General features: G+C 44.0%; 1 long non-coding RNA gene across 1 annotated transcript; it reads right to left on the reverse strand.

Moving 5' to 3' along the window:
* Positions 1-5,598: 5,598 nt before the first annotated feature.
* Positions 5,599-14,008, reverse strand: LOC142412968 (uncharacterized). The gene is made up of 5 exons (XR_012776652.1): positions 13,441-14,008; positions 12,343-12,398; positions 10,151-10,220; positions 9,337-9,778; positions 5,599-5,656 (listed from the first exon to the last, which is right to left on the reverse strand). It is a non-coding gene; the product is annotated as an uncharacterized LOC142412968 (long non-coding RNA).

The raw sequence follows: 14,008 nt of genomic DNA on the forward strand, positions 1-14,008 counted from the left end.
TCCCGTGCGTGACCCGGGAGGCGTTCGCTCCCCCCTGCCATCGCCTCCGGTTTTCAGCATCAGTGCCTTCCAGCGGTCCGTGGGACGGCACGAGGACCCGTGCCGGGCTGCCCCGTTAGACGTGCCGTGGACGACACCGAACACCGTCGTGTGCAACTGGAACTAGGCGGGGAGCTGCTGAAAACGCTCCCTGAGGACAAGTAAGCCATGAAAGGAAACAACTGGTGACAAAAGTACAGACAGGAACTATCAACGTGAAAGATGGGTCAAATATTTAGAGGCGCAAGCCAGTAACAATCTGAAGCAAAGAGTCAGTGACGAGAAAAAAAAGTTTAGAAGAAACAAATGCAAAAAACCCCAACAGAAAACATAGTAAGATTGCAGAAGTGTTGGCAATGCAATGTGGTAGCCCGATAGCCCAACCCACCGGGCTTCCAGCAACGTGTTCGGTTTGTTCAGGGTGCAGACAAGATCTGTGTGCTTATTCGCCTTGCCTAGCCTAATGGGAGCTTTGTGCGCTACGACGACACAGGTACAGCATCAAAAATGAATCTAGAAATTCAAGGAAGGGCAGAGAAGCAGGGGCACAGGGTTGGACTCGTAAGGAAAGACTACGGGAAAGGGTATCCAAGCTTTGACCGTACCCGTACAGTCAACGCAAGGAGGTGAGCGCAAGTACTGTACGTGCGGGTGTGCGGGGTGTTTTGCCGATAGATGTTCAGGAAGAGGTCCCCTCCAGACAGGGGATGTACGTGCCCCTGCCCAAGATCAGGCCTCCATCGCTGCCACTAACTCGCCTCTTTTCGCGCCCTTTTCCTGACCAGAAGAAGGACCACAGCTGGCAACCCCAGCCACATCGGCAAATTCCTCTCCTGAGCCTAGAGCCCAGCCCTCCCCGTTCAGTGCCAGAGACGTGCCAAGACGTAATGCTGGAGGCCAACCAACGACACGATGAGGTATTTTGGATGATGTAATAAGATGTGATACTACGATCGAGATCCTGGATACAACAGAATCCATCTGAAAAGGATTGCAGAACTGATCCCCAAATGCTTATGCTGGTTTTCTAGCACTAAGTCTTTGGCTTCCAAAAGTTGGTCTTGAAAAACAAAAGGAAACCAAGCTACTTTGGTGTTTTACTTCTGTGATCTTTTCTTGATTTGCAGGGCTAACTCTTCCTCCGACCATCAGGCTAATAATGTAAGTTGGAATATAGGCATCAGGGATAACTTTAGGCATTTTGTGACTGTGGGACAGTTTAATCCTCTAGAATATTGCAAGTTTTTAGTTTAGTTTTAGCTTTACTTTTACATTACAGTCATGACTTCATTGTTAAAAATAGCTCTTAATGGACAAGTCCTTTGTACCCATTATGAACCCACTGGGATCATTCACACAGATGGGCTTCCAAAATCAAAGCCTGTTAGTGGCCTTTTGCCAAGACAATTAAAAAACTTAAAATACCAAATACTTTATACAGAAATTTTTTTAAAAACCCCACATAGAGCAATTGCTATTAAATTGCTATTAAAAAAGGCTTATTTTGAAATATCTAGTATGAATCTTGAAATACCTAATACTAATCTAACATTTGATTCCGAGTGACAACTTTTGCTACTTCCTCTGTTGGAAATGGCACAAGCTTTTGAATTACGTTGGTTCCCTTACAGCCTCAGTCACCGCTGACTAGGAGAGAGTCTTATGAGCCCAGGCCACCCTTCGAGGTCCCAGTTATCCAAATGCAAGGACCTACATGACCGAACATCTTGGGAGCCAGGAGTGCCACTAAATCCAATCTACCTGAATGACTCTACAAAAGTTAAATGGTGCAATCGTCCGTTAAATGTCCCATTTGTTCCAATCAATTTACTTCTGGGACAAAAACGTAAGAGGTAGAGCTAAGATCCTGCCATAATAGAAAAATCCCAAGTGAAAAAAGTAAAATAACAAAACCACAGGAAACAATACTTCACATTTATAAGGCACTTTCCATCTCTACCACATTCCTACATCTTTAATACCGCAAAGTTTAGGGATATTAATCACGTGACTTTTAACACGCGTCCAAAGGGCGTATGGAGCAAATAGCGTAGGGAGCTGGGACCTCTCTTTTGCCAGAAGGTGACCACACAGAAAATCACACACGAGAGAAACTGGCCCAAAGCATATTGGAAAGTACATCTCCAGCCATCGCTTTTCCTTTTCAGCTGTTTACAAATCACCATTTCTATCTCTGTAAGGTCTCCAGAATCAATCATCTGGGAACTCATCTACTTGCCGCTTATTACATGATTTTTTTCTGACTGCTCTAGGCTGTTTTGAAAGGCTCGGCTATTAAAATAGCTATCCTACGGGCAGCCCCGGGCAGGAGGAGGAGTCTTTCCACAGAGAACTCTTTGCAGGGTTGGGCCCGGAGCCCAGATTTTCAAAGGGGTTTAGCTGCCTACAGATGTAGGTAAGGGCTCAGCGGGGTTTCCACAGCCTCCTAATTTTTGGTGCTACGAGTTACTGCAAACATTTTGAGAAAACTTTCTTTGGATGCTCAGTTTGCACAGAGATCAAACTCTCTGAAAGCTTCACTGTTTTTTCTCCTCTGTTGGCTCATTTCAGTTAATTAGAAAGAATTTGGAAAAAAAAGCTAGAGGTATTTTAGATTTAGAGGATTTAGAGGTATTTTCCAAACACAACTGTAAGAGAGGTACATATGCTACAAATACAACGGAAAGGCTTGACAGAGGAACATCTATGATCTGGATTAGGATCAAATGACATGATTGTAGTAATAATTTCTAGCTTTAGAAAGCTAAAAAAAAACCCCAAACCACCCCAAAATCACCCCCCCGCCACAGTTATTTGGACTTATGTTCCTGCACAGAAGTCCAATATTGAGCTGCTTCACTTTTGCTTTACAGAGACAAGGGGTTTTAATATTAGTAGCATTGTTGTTTATACCAGCACAACAGCGGACTCTGACCCCATATGGACAATACAAAGTATAGCAGTGGACAAAAAGCTGATTAAATCACGGTCATCTACCACCAGATACAATCTTCTGGAATCTTGTTTGTACTTGTCTACTTTATTTACAGTATAGCATGCAACATAACAACAACAGACCTGTGGGGCTGAAGCTTTGGCTCTGGTCCCCAGTTTGTAGGCTACATTTTCCAGTGTGGGTATTGGCGCTGCGTGATGCTATGACTGCAGTTCCTTGTTTTGTTTGGAACACACCTAACGCATTACAAAGTTACCCCTAGTAATAAATAATGCGTAGTTTGCTGCTACGGGGGAAAGACGGTTAAAAATGTTCAAACCCACTGCTTACTTCTCAGCACTCCTGACCGCTTTCATAGGTAACTTTCTGGTTTTGTTCTCTTACAAATACTGATAGCATGGAAAATTTTCTCATGGAACAGGAAAAGGGCGTTTTACGTTATTCCTAAGTGCACAGACGGTGGGAACATTTTATCTTTGTAAGAAAAACTTTTTCTATGGTTCGTAAAGATACTCAAATATAAAACTTAGTGCGGCACGCATCAAAAAAAAGCGGGGGGGGGGGGGCGTTGAGATTGGTGAGTAGACAGAGATCTACAGCTGGTAACTGCCCATTGCGGGTAGGATTAGGAAGAAAACCGGCAGGTATGCAATATTTCATCTTAAGCAAGCCCTACTCTAGAATGTAAATATTCTGAATTATTTCCAAGCCCCATTGTAGTTCAAGGCTAAACACTCCTCCACTTATTAGGAACCAGGAAAGTTGAATTTTGCCACTGTTTCTACATCTGGGAATTCAGAGCTAGGCTTAATTCCCCCCCGCCCCCCGCATGACATCTTTTACTTAAGTGCCACCCAGCCTGCTAGATCTGAGATGCCATGCTGTTCTTCAGGCTTTACACGTGCAACCCGAAGCTCCATCTCTGCCGGGAGTCAGGGACGCCTCGCATAATTTCTTTGATGACAATATGGCAAGAAAGAAAGGAACACAAACTTAGCAAGGGAATTACCCAGCCACCCGGATTTTAATCTTAAAGCACGCAACGACCGCAAATAGCTGAGAACAGAAGACCTATACAGCACCCGCCCAGCCACTCTGTACCTGCTGGGCTCCTCAGCAGCACTGGGTGGGTGGCAATGCCCAGCTCGGGTCCCTCAGAGCGACTGTCTCCACTCAGCTGTCCCTCTGTCCCGCGCTTCCTCACCAAGCCCTGCCCGTCTGGGTAAGGAACTGGGCAAGAAAAGCCCTAATTCCTTGGGTGTGGACCAGCATTCGAAGAACATTGAGAGAACAGTCCCAGATAACTCTCCTGATGGCTCTTCTCTGATACGCCTTCAATCAGATGACAAAGCCTTCCTGGCATTAGGATGAAGCCTCAATAGGGGCATCAAGGCTTCCGTTAAGTATGTGAGACAAAACCCAGCTGGTAATTTGACAGAGAGCACATTTTAGCTTGTCAGACTGAAAGCGCAGAGTTGTGATATCCTGAAGGAGGGGCCAATAACAGTGCATTAAAATAATTTATTAAAGACTGTTTAAACCAGATTTTAAAATTTTATTTATAGTCTTTACAATTACCATGTGATTAAAAGGCTCAAGCCCTCCAAAGCAAATCTGTGGAAAGCCTTTTATTCGAGTCTGCCAAGCTGTCTCTTTCAACCATTAATCCAATCATCAAGAGGCAGAGTTTCTGCAACGGGATATCTGAACAAGTCTAGGGCAGATTCATCATTAGTCTGTCACTAAATTTCCAAGTTCTTCCATCCAAACCTCTTCCATAACATAATGATCATCTGGCAGTAAGTACAGCTCTACTCGAATCCTTCTATTTGATTGATGGAGTAATCATCCGGAGGCCCAAAAGATTTCTCTCATCAAAAACATTCCTAACGCCCCCCCCACACACATGACTACCTCCCACCCCTACAAAATCCATTTTAAAAAAGCCACAGTTCAGAAGCCACACAACTTGGGTCACTCGGAAGGTTTTGCTAATCCACAGTTGAGGGCTGACAATATACCACGCTGGCCTGGTCTAAACGCGTTGTATCAATTCAACATCCCTGATGTTTTTGACAAGTGTAAGTTCGTGTGATCAGTGCGCAGCGGACGATGCATCGTCAGCCAAAGTTGTGCTCAGCTTCAGTTGTGCTCAGCCTCTCACAACTTTCCCATGGACCATTTTGCCACTTCTTGCCTCTTCTCAGTCCTCAGGAAAATGCAAGCTCGGAGCTCTGCTCTTTTAGTCTCTCTTAGGACTCCCTCTATAGCTGGGCCTTTCCTCAGCCACCATCCCTCAGACTGAATCTCCCACATCGCATCAAACTTCTGTGATGGCTTCATGGTCGCTCCACCTCTCATAGGGCTTCTCACCTTGTGTTGAACCTCCACATCAAACCCTATCCAAAACTTGTCACTTCTGGCATCTACCGTAATACCATGGCTTTCCTTTACGAAGACCCTTCCAGTCTGGCATTTCTCTACCTACGTGTGTCTATGTCTTCATCCGCTCCAGTGATGGACGTCGTCGATACCAGCTCAAACATGGCGCCGTTGGGTTAAGGGTCTCCAAGGAATTGTATATCCAAGTAGGCGGCTATATCCAGAACGGCTTCAAGCGGACATCCGTCCTGGGAGACTGCCCTTCCCCAGCTTTGTAACCTTCTCAAAAGCAAGCAAAGTTGTATTACTAATAGATACGGATACTTCAATATTAAAAATGATGTCTGGTATGCTATCTTAGGACAATAAAGATTAGCAAAAGTAAATCCCTTCTGCTAGCTGAATTCTACAATTGTTTATAGTAAAATCTTCATGGTTCAGTCGCTCCCATCAGTGTTCAGAACACAAAGAATGAATTCCAGAGGTTTTTTTGACAGCCTTTTACCATTTCTCTGTTGAGCCTTTATATTCCCATGAATCCAATCCATTCTAAGTTTAGCGCTGGAGACCGAATTAGCAGATGCAGCTAAATTTAAACAAAAGCCATTTTTCGTAGTCCCATGAGAAGTGAACAAATGCACACAGGCTGAGCGTTTGTAATGGTGGTACCTGCTTCAGAACTGTAACACCAAGCCACATGCCTTAATTCAATTTTAGTAAAAGCTGATATTAGTTAATTAAGATGGCAGAAGCACAAGAGATTTAATCAAGTTCCAGTGGTAACAGTCCTGTAACATCGATGAAAAAGTTGACAAATATGAACTAGCTTTATCATTTGATTCTTCTGTTACATTAAATAACATGCAGTTTCATAGGTTAGCTGTATTGGTTATTGTAAAAAAAGATCTGCAATTCTCAATGTTTGCACTGTGTGTACATACAGAATAATCCGTTAATACAATTCCAATACTGGGAAGTCTTGAAAAATTAAAAATTTAAAGCTAAACTAAAGTAATATATGCACCCAGCTAGTGTCCTTGTGAGACATTCTCAAAATACCACCTAAAACCGAACATAAAGCATGTATTAGTTTTAAGGATCTCCTAGAAAGAGACATCTGTTTTGGAACAATCACAAAGGGCTATCGCCAAAACTATCCCGTAATAGTTATGAGCTGTAATTTGACATTTTAGATACACATTCCTCTTGCCAAATAATATCATATTTTTGCTCTTGGCAGAGAAAATAAAGAGAAGCATATATCCAAGATGAGTAATTTAGTACAATGTAATCAAGGCAAGCTGCCCCACAGACTAAGGACTGAATTAGAGTTAGCAAGATAGGTTTTATTGTCCTCTTAAATAAGTGTGTGTATTATACAGGGGAAAATTTAGAAGGAAAAATGGTTTTCTTGTTAATCCTATTTTCCATCTGAGTCCAAGTGCAGGCTTTTATTCCAAGAGCAGATGATTAGAGGTGGGGTGGCTGAAGCAGTTACTGCTGTGAGCCGTGTTCCTTGGAGGCTTCCACCCCTGTAGCTACACATCCCAGTCAAGGAACCTTCTGCTCCGCAGCTGTCCCAGTTCACAACCCAGCACATTTCTGTTAACCGTCACTGATTGCAAATTACATCGCTATCTTGGGCTGTGAATGGAGGTGGCCAAGAAGCACAGCCAGATCCCAAACCTGCGAGGAGGTGACCCATGGCAGAAGAGGGCAGCTGGCAGCACCAGCTGCCTCAGTTGTCACGATTAATCCACCTGTAATTAGGAGTGACGGCTCTATGTCCCTGCGCAGGGAAGTGCCTTGTAGCTGGAGCAGTAAGTTGCTGTCCCTGTGCCGCTGGCTATTCTAGCATCGTTGAACTGAGCTAAATAACAACAACATTTACTGCGGTCAAAGGACTTTGTAGCACTGAATCGTGCCATCCTCGTTTTACTCAGAGGCTAAAACAGTTAATGGAAGAGATGGCTAACTTAAGGGAAAACTCATCTGATGTCTCTAATCTTAATGCAATGATTCGCATTCACGCACAGCAGTTTGGGTTATTAGTCAGGCCTCTGCCTTTCTGCTCCCAAGTGCAAAGTTGGCAAAATGACTGCATCTCAGCTGCCCCAATTAACGGTGCTGTATTTTTGTGCAAACCCACCTAAACCAGCTGTAAGGCAAGTTCATGTTACATTACGATAGAGAGATTAGCTAGAGCTTGTCTCTCAGCGTTCTTCGAGTTCTCTGCTTTAACTACAAGAAGGAATGACCCAGATACTTTTTAATATTGGCTTTTCTCACGTTCTGTTTTTTTAAATTAGAATAATTTCCTTAGTTTGCTATCAGGCTTTTCTTTAAAGTAAGAGTAACTGGTATAAGCATGGATCTTGAACTCTGACATGGAGTTTATATGTTATTTAAGTGCTCATTCAGTTTTCTGAGAACACATACCTTGTAGGGAGCAAATGTATTTGTTAAACAGAGTATTATTTTTAAGAGGTCTTACGGTATATTCAAAATGCATCAATATAAGCAAAGGAAGCAGATTACTAATGAAATGATACATTTAAATGTAACTTGTACTGCAATTAAGCTAACGTTTCCCAAATGCTATAATATATGCTCATGCAAATCACTGTAGTTATTCTACAATGGAATCACAGACATTTCAGCTGGCAAAGACTAATTTGGTTATCTTGTGCACTGCTGTCACTGCAAGATTTTATCCAAGTGTATTCACCCGTTCAAGCAATGGCAAACAATGAGCTGAAAGGGTAAGAAAAGTCAACTCTATTCTTTAACTCCGGTGTTGCTCATGACTTAAGAGAATGCATGAATTTCTGGAGGGAACTCTGCTCTCACAACAGCCAAAAATGATGCCCATCTCGTGTCAAGGACTGATGACAAGAATGGAAAAACAGGGAGAAAGTTGTAAGAACATACACTCCTTCTTACAAAAATAAAAAGGTAGTATATTTTCAGGACATCTGATTCTGTAACAGTAATAAACCCTGTCTAAAAGAATAATGCAAACCATGTAGAATGTGTCACAGTAAGCCACGTTTCCTCTTAAGGCAAAACAGAAACCTGAAATCATTGTCCTGGAATGCACTGAAACCTCTTAGCACGAGTTCCTGAAATATTCATGAACATTAAGAAAATAGCAAACTTTTTGGAGAGCGTGCTATTTAGATGTAACTTGCTATGCACATGCCATCCTCTAAGCTCTAAAAATATAAAAGGAAGGCTTTTTGCAGAAAGTAAAAGAAGTAACGGGGACTCGGGAATTTTATCTCCTGGCTGCCACAGACCACACAACGTTGATTAGTTCAGCTCCTCAATTACTCATCCTAACTGGGAAAATTCTTATGTGACGGGGTGTTTGCTAGTGTAGGTCAGTGAGCAGTTCAGCATTTTAAGATGAGAAGATACACTAAACGTGTAAATTATTAGTAAATAGTAGAGGAAACACGGAACTGTAATATAACCAGCTGAATTGAGATTTAACATTAACTCTCCAAACTTCTCCTGCATTTTTGTTACTTTTGGAAAGTTCAGAGACAGGCACCTTTTAAGCCTCAAATTCTTAACGTTAACCACTGTGGAAAAGGAGGAAGAAGGAAAAAAGAAAGGAAAAAGAGAAATAAGGAGACGTAAACTTCAATTGCAGGTATGCAAACACGCAGCAGCGCAGCTGTCCCCGTCACCACTTCCCGTCACTGCTCTGTCTGAGTTTGTTTCTCGTATTATGGGGCTACGTGCCTCTGGTTAGGCAAGTCAGGAGCTCACCCAGTGTGAATTAGTCACGTTGAAGGAGGTTTAGGAGCATGGAAACAGCAGCTTCACATTAAGTGCTGGAAATAATTGCTACAGAGACCACTGTTGAAATGTTTATGTATTTTGCAAAGACGTAAATATTTGGAGAATAGCAAAAGGCACTGCTTGGCATAGGCAGACAGAAAGCATTTTACCTGATTCCTTGGCCCCAGTTCTGGACACTGCTGTCGGCAGCAGCATCAGCTCAGGCAGCCTCTCTTCCCCCCAGCCCTGGGCATACGAATAGCCCCGCTCCATGCTGGTAAAGCCGTGCTGTACAGTGAAACCAAGCTAAAAGCCATGCTGCAGAGAAGGAAAGGAAGAAAGAAAAAGAGGTGGAGAGGAAATTGTTTCCAGGTGTAGCCTTAGAGTGTCTCACATTCAAAGGCTGGGTTGCTTCAAGAGTAACTCCCAGGGGTGCTTTGTCCTGTCTCCGCACAGCACGGCACAGCACAGACTGAGGAACTGATCTGGCTGGGAGATGATTTTTTTGTTGGAACGGGGATGTAGATTTTTGTTTCTCCAGCTGGACTGATTTCCCTTCCGGTTCATCAAGAGGCTGTGCAAATTCTTGTACAAGTGTTTTTGCGGGGTGAACTGGATGAGGAATTCATCCACGTTAAAAATAAACAGGGGGGCGGTGGGCGTTAGTTATTTTAGCACTTCTAACCTAATTCACAGCGTGGCTCCACAAACGGTTTTACCGATACCACATTCCGACACAAGAAAGAGCAGGAGGGCTGCGTAATCGATCGCTGTCGTCAAAGGCAATGCCCCTCCAGCGCAGCCACCCTGCGATGCAGCTGAGCGCAATGGCAGCAGAGCCAGCTCGGCCAAACTGTCCCACCCTTCAGAGCCCGGGTCTCTCTTCTCCTGCTCCCTTTGTGCAGCCGATTTTATGCATGGAAAGCTACCGTGAAGTCCTCCGGTTCTGCTTCCTGAAAGATGTCTTTTGACTCTGGCATTTACCCATCCTAAAGCCCTGGACCCCTCCGTGAGGATCGTCCTGCCTCCAGGGCCACTCTTCTGCCTGCTGCTGCTGGGAAGATGAAGATGAAATGAGAATTCGCCAGGTTGCTCCAGACAGAAGAATCCCAGTTCCCCCTACTAGAGCTAGTGCCGAGGACGTTCACAACCCAGGTTGCTCCTCACTGGCCGCTGCAGACAGCGTGGTAGATGGAATCAGCTTTTTGTGGAGCTGGAGATAACCCAGCTGATCCTTAGGTGCAGCTAGGCTTACAAGCCCATTCTGTCCCCGGTCCTCTTAGCCCAGGCCCTTATACGATATGGGATGGCAACAGCCCAGTGGCCAGGGATGGCCCTCACCTGCTGGTTTGGGCCAGCCTAAAGCATCACCTAGACACCAGGTGGCAGCAACAGATCCAGATCCAGACTTCACAGTTGAGTTCAAAAAGAGATTTGCGTCTGGAGGACCAGTTTGTTGAGTTACAATAAACCCCCCACGTACTGCGGAACATGTCCGCAGGTGAAGCTTTCCTCCTGTTTCTAATCTGCTAATTTATAGTTGCCTAAATGCAAGTCTTCTTGGAATGAAAATACAACCTCATAAGGCAAAGGCAGAGTTAGCGGCCATTTCCTTTCAGTGAGTACGTGACACTGCTATGCCCTCTAAGAACGTGGAGGATTTTTTTGTTCTCCATTGAGTCGAGTGGCTTTGCTTCTTCCATACGTACTTGAAGACAAAATCCAGGAGAAACTTTGCACAATGACTGGAGCATGAACTGTTCTGAGCGAGCAGGAAGCAAATGCCGTGTACGCTTACCATGGCATGACTATTTCTAGCAACGCTCTCTCACAGATATTGATCCCAAGTCTAATGTTGTGAATAACATTCTGAGCTGGAGGTCTGTCTGTAACTGCTATTTTTATAGGTGTAGCAACTTATTTTGGATCCAGTTATTTAAAAAAAAACAGCAGCCAAGCTTCCTAACTGTGCTTAATAAAATTATTTGAATATATATATATATATATATAATGTCGAGTTACATCCTTGTATTGTTTCCAAGAGCTTGTTGCTGCCCAGCGGTGTTAGGACGATTAGAACCGCCCCTGCATCTCCAATGAGGACTGCTGCTCAGGCAGCAGGAAGCAAGAATTGCTCAGGAAACAGGACTCCATCTGGCAGAAAGGTAGAGAAGTCACAGAAATAAATATTCCATCTTGTGCAATGATGTTTCTAATGAATTCTGCATGTCTGTCCAGGTATATTCCCTACTGGTGCTGCTGTACGGTTCAGCACGGTGTCTATTACAGTTAGTTCATTAGATCTTCTCAAATCAAACTTAGCACTAATCTTTAACCCAAATCAAACTTAGCACTAATCTTTAACCCAAACCTCTCATTGTATGCCATCGTTGATGTGTGCAAAAGAAATAGGAATAAGGGAAATTTATTTCTTTACATACATTTTTAATGTTTCTGATCATTTAGTGAGTGAAGGCTTCACCTTCTGAGACTGTTGTCAATACCTATCTCAGTTAAAAGGAAGAAGGAAAATTAATTTTTTACAGTGGACATTCATCATGTTTAAAACAGAACTGTCATTAAGACAGACCCCTGTCGAAATATCTGACATTTAATGTACTTAAGATACATTATTCACGAAACTTTCACAAGGAAATAGATATAATAAGCCCAAAGAGGTCTGTTAGACAGACAAGGAGAAATAAGAACTCTCCTGTCCCGTTTGCACCATCAGTTGAGTTTCTGTGGTTGTTTTTAGCTTGCCGGTCCCCTCGTCCTGCACCAGCGTCCGAGTTTGAAAGCCTGTTCACTTTTTCCTAACCTGCTGACTGTTCAAATTTGGAACATGGTGGGAGGTTCAGGGTGAAGTTACATGAGATGGAGCGAGCTGAACTGATAGCTCTCTAATCCTTACAGGGGGAGGAACCATTCCTCCTCCTCACAGCCATGCATTCCCGAAGCTTATCATGTGCTGGCTCTGATGCTTGTTGGGCCCCTCCAACTGCTAACCAAGCAGAAAGCACACTTTTTATCTTGCAAAGCTAAGTTTCTTGCCAGATGGGGAGTTAAATCAGCTCACCAAAAGGTCTAATGAGTGCTATACTTTGAATAGTAGAGTGGAAGCGGAACCGTAAGGCTTGGACTAAAGGAAAAGCAGAAGAAAGAGGGAATACAACCTCCTCCTTTTAGATTGCTCATCAAATCGCACACAAAGTCTTTGTATACTTGTGATCTGTAAAAAGAAAAATCTGTGAAAATTAACGACCAACACTCCACAGTCCGACTAGCACAGCTATTCTGCCAGCTAGGAGTAGTCAGCACTGCAAAGAGATTGAAGTGCCTTCAACCAAAATACTTTCTAAAGAGGGGTTCAAACCTTGATTTTGGTGCCTGGTAAGACAAATGCAGCCACAGCTCCAGGATGGAAATATGGTGTAAGCAGTCCTGACAAGGTTATGAGGAATTAGAACTGCTCCTGCCTCAGAACAGGTTTTGTCAAAGTCTAAACTCCAGATTTTCAGCTGCTCTATTCTTGTGCTTTGGCAAAGAACAGGGACCGTGACTTTAAAGAAGCTTTACGATTCCTATATGCTGTGCCGTACAAGGTTCTGAGGTTGCTGTAATTACACCGGAGCCCCAGCCACAGAACACTGCAGGGCTTTCCAGATATCTCTGCTCCTGTCGTCTCGTACACCCCACAAACGAGTACAGGGCTGGTACAAATCCCTTACATGAGTTTTATTTGACTGAGAAAGCTTCTGGTACGACTGGTATTCTCAAGTGGTGGTTTCCACCCAATTCAAAAGGACCCATATAAACGCAGATGGTTTTGATTACAGAATGCCTTGTTTGTGCCAGAGGTCTGAAACCTCCATCCTCCCCTGCCGTGTTAGGAATCAGGGCTGAGAAGGGCAGGTCCCCGAGCACACGCACGGCGGGCAGCCACGGGGATTGGGGCTGGGTGGGAGACGGATGCAGCCTCAGGCATCAAACAATGCTAAACAGTGAAAAGGTTCTCAGCAGAAAGAACCCTTAGGAGAAACCGAGGAGAAAGAAGCAGCACAATAAGCCTTGTCTCTGCTGCTGCATGGCTGCCCACCACTTTAACAATGTAGGGATCTCTGACTGATCCCTAATACACCCCCAGAGCAGCTCCCCTAACTCGTGCCAAGGGCTGCAGAGGGGTGATCTGACAACTTCTCATTGCAGACTGCCTGTTCAGCCAAACCCATCTGCCCTCCATTTTTTTCACCATTTCTTATCAAAATACTGACCTGATACAGGGAAGATCTTACAAAACATAACAGTCTGCTGCTGCCAAGGAATGATTGCTGCTAGCATTTATTTTTCCACAATTATATTCAGGGCTGTTGAGGGCTCGGTTGTCCTTTCGAGACAGACTAGATCAAGGAGTGGTGCGTACAGTACATCATCCCAGGATAAATCCGGGGAGGCTCTATGACTCAGAAATGAGTCACTGCTCCTCCTCTGTTTCTTCCAGACTCTTGGGGGCGTACTAATTTATTGTCGGTCTGTATCTGCAGTAAATTATTACCCCCAGCTCAGCTATCCTGCGCAGAAGGAATTCAGACACGTTCTGCTCGTTCCTCGCCTCTCGGGAGGCGTAAACAGGTGAGCAGACACACTGTATGACTGCACACCGAGACCCGAGGGCTTGGTAACCCGTGCAGAGATCTAAGAGGAAAGCAGAGAAATGGGGGAGTTATTTTTTTCTTCCTTGAATGACATGCTGTCCAGGTTAATTATTTGGAACTAGATTGTTCCTACCAAACCCCCAAAATCCCAATTACTAAACTAAGATTGACCTTTCAGAGAGTTATT

The sequence above is a fragment of the Mycteria americana genome, chromosome 7 (assembly GCF_035582795.1).
Source record: "Mycteria americana isolate JAX WOST 10 ecotype Jacksonville Zoo and Gardens chromosome 7, USCA_MyAme_1.0, whole genome shotgun sequence".
Classification (NCBI taxonomy): Eukaryota; Metazoa; Chordata; class Aves; order Ciconiiformes; family Ciconiidae; genus Mycteria; species Mycteria americana.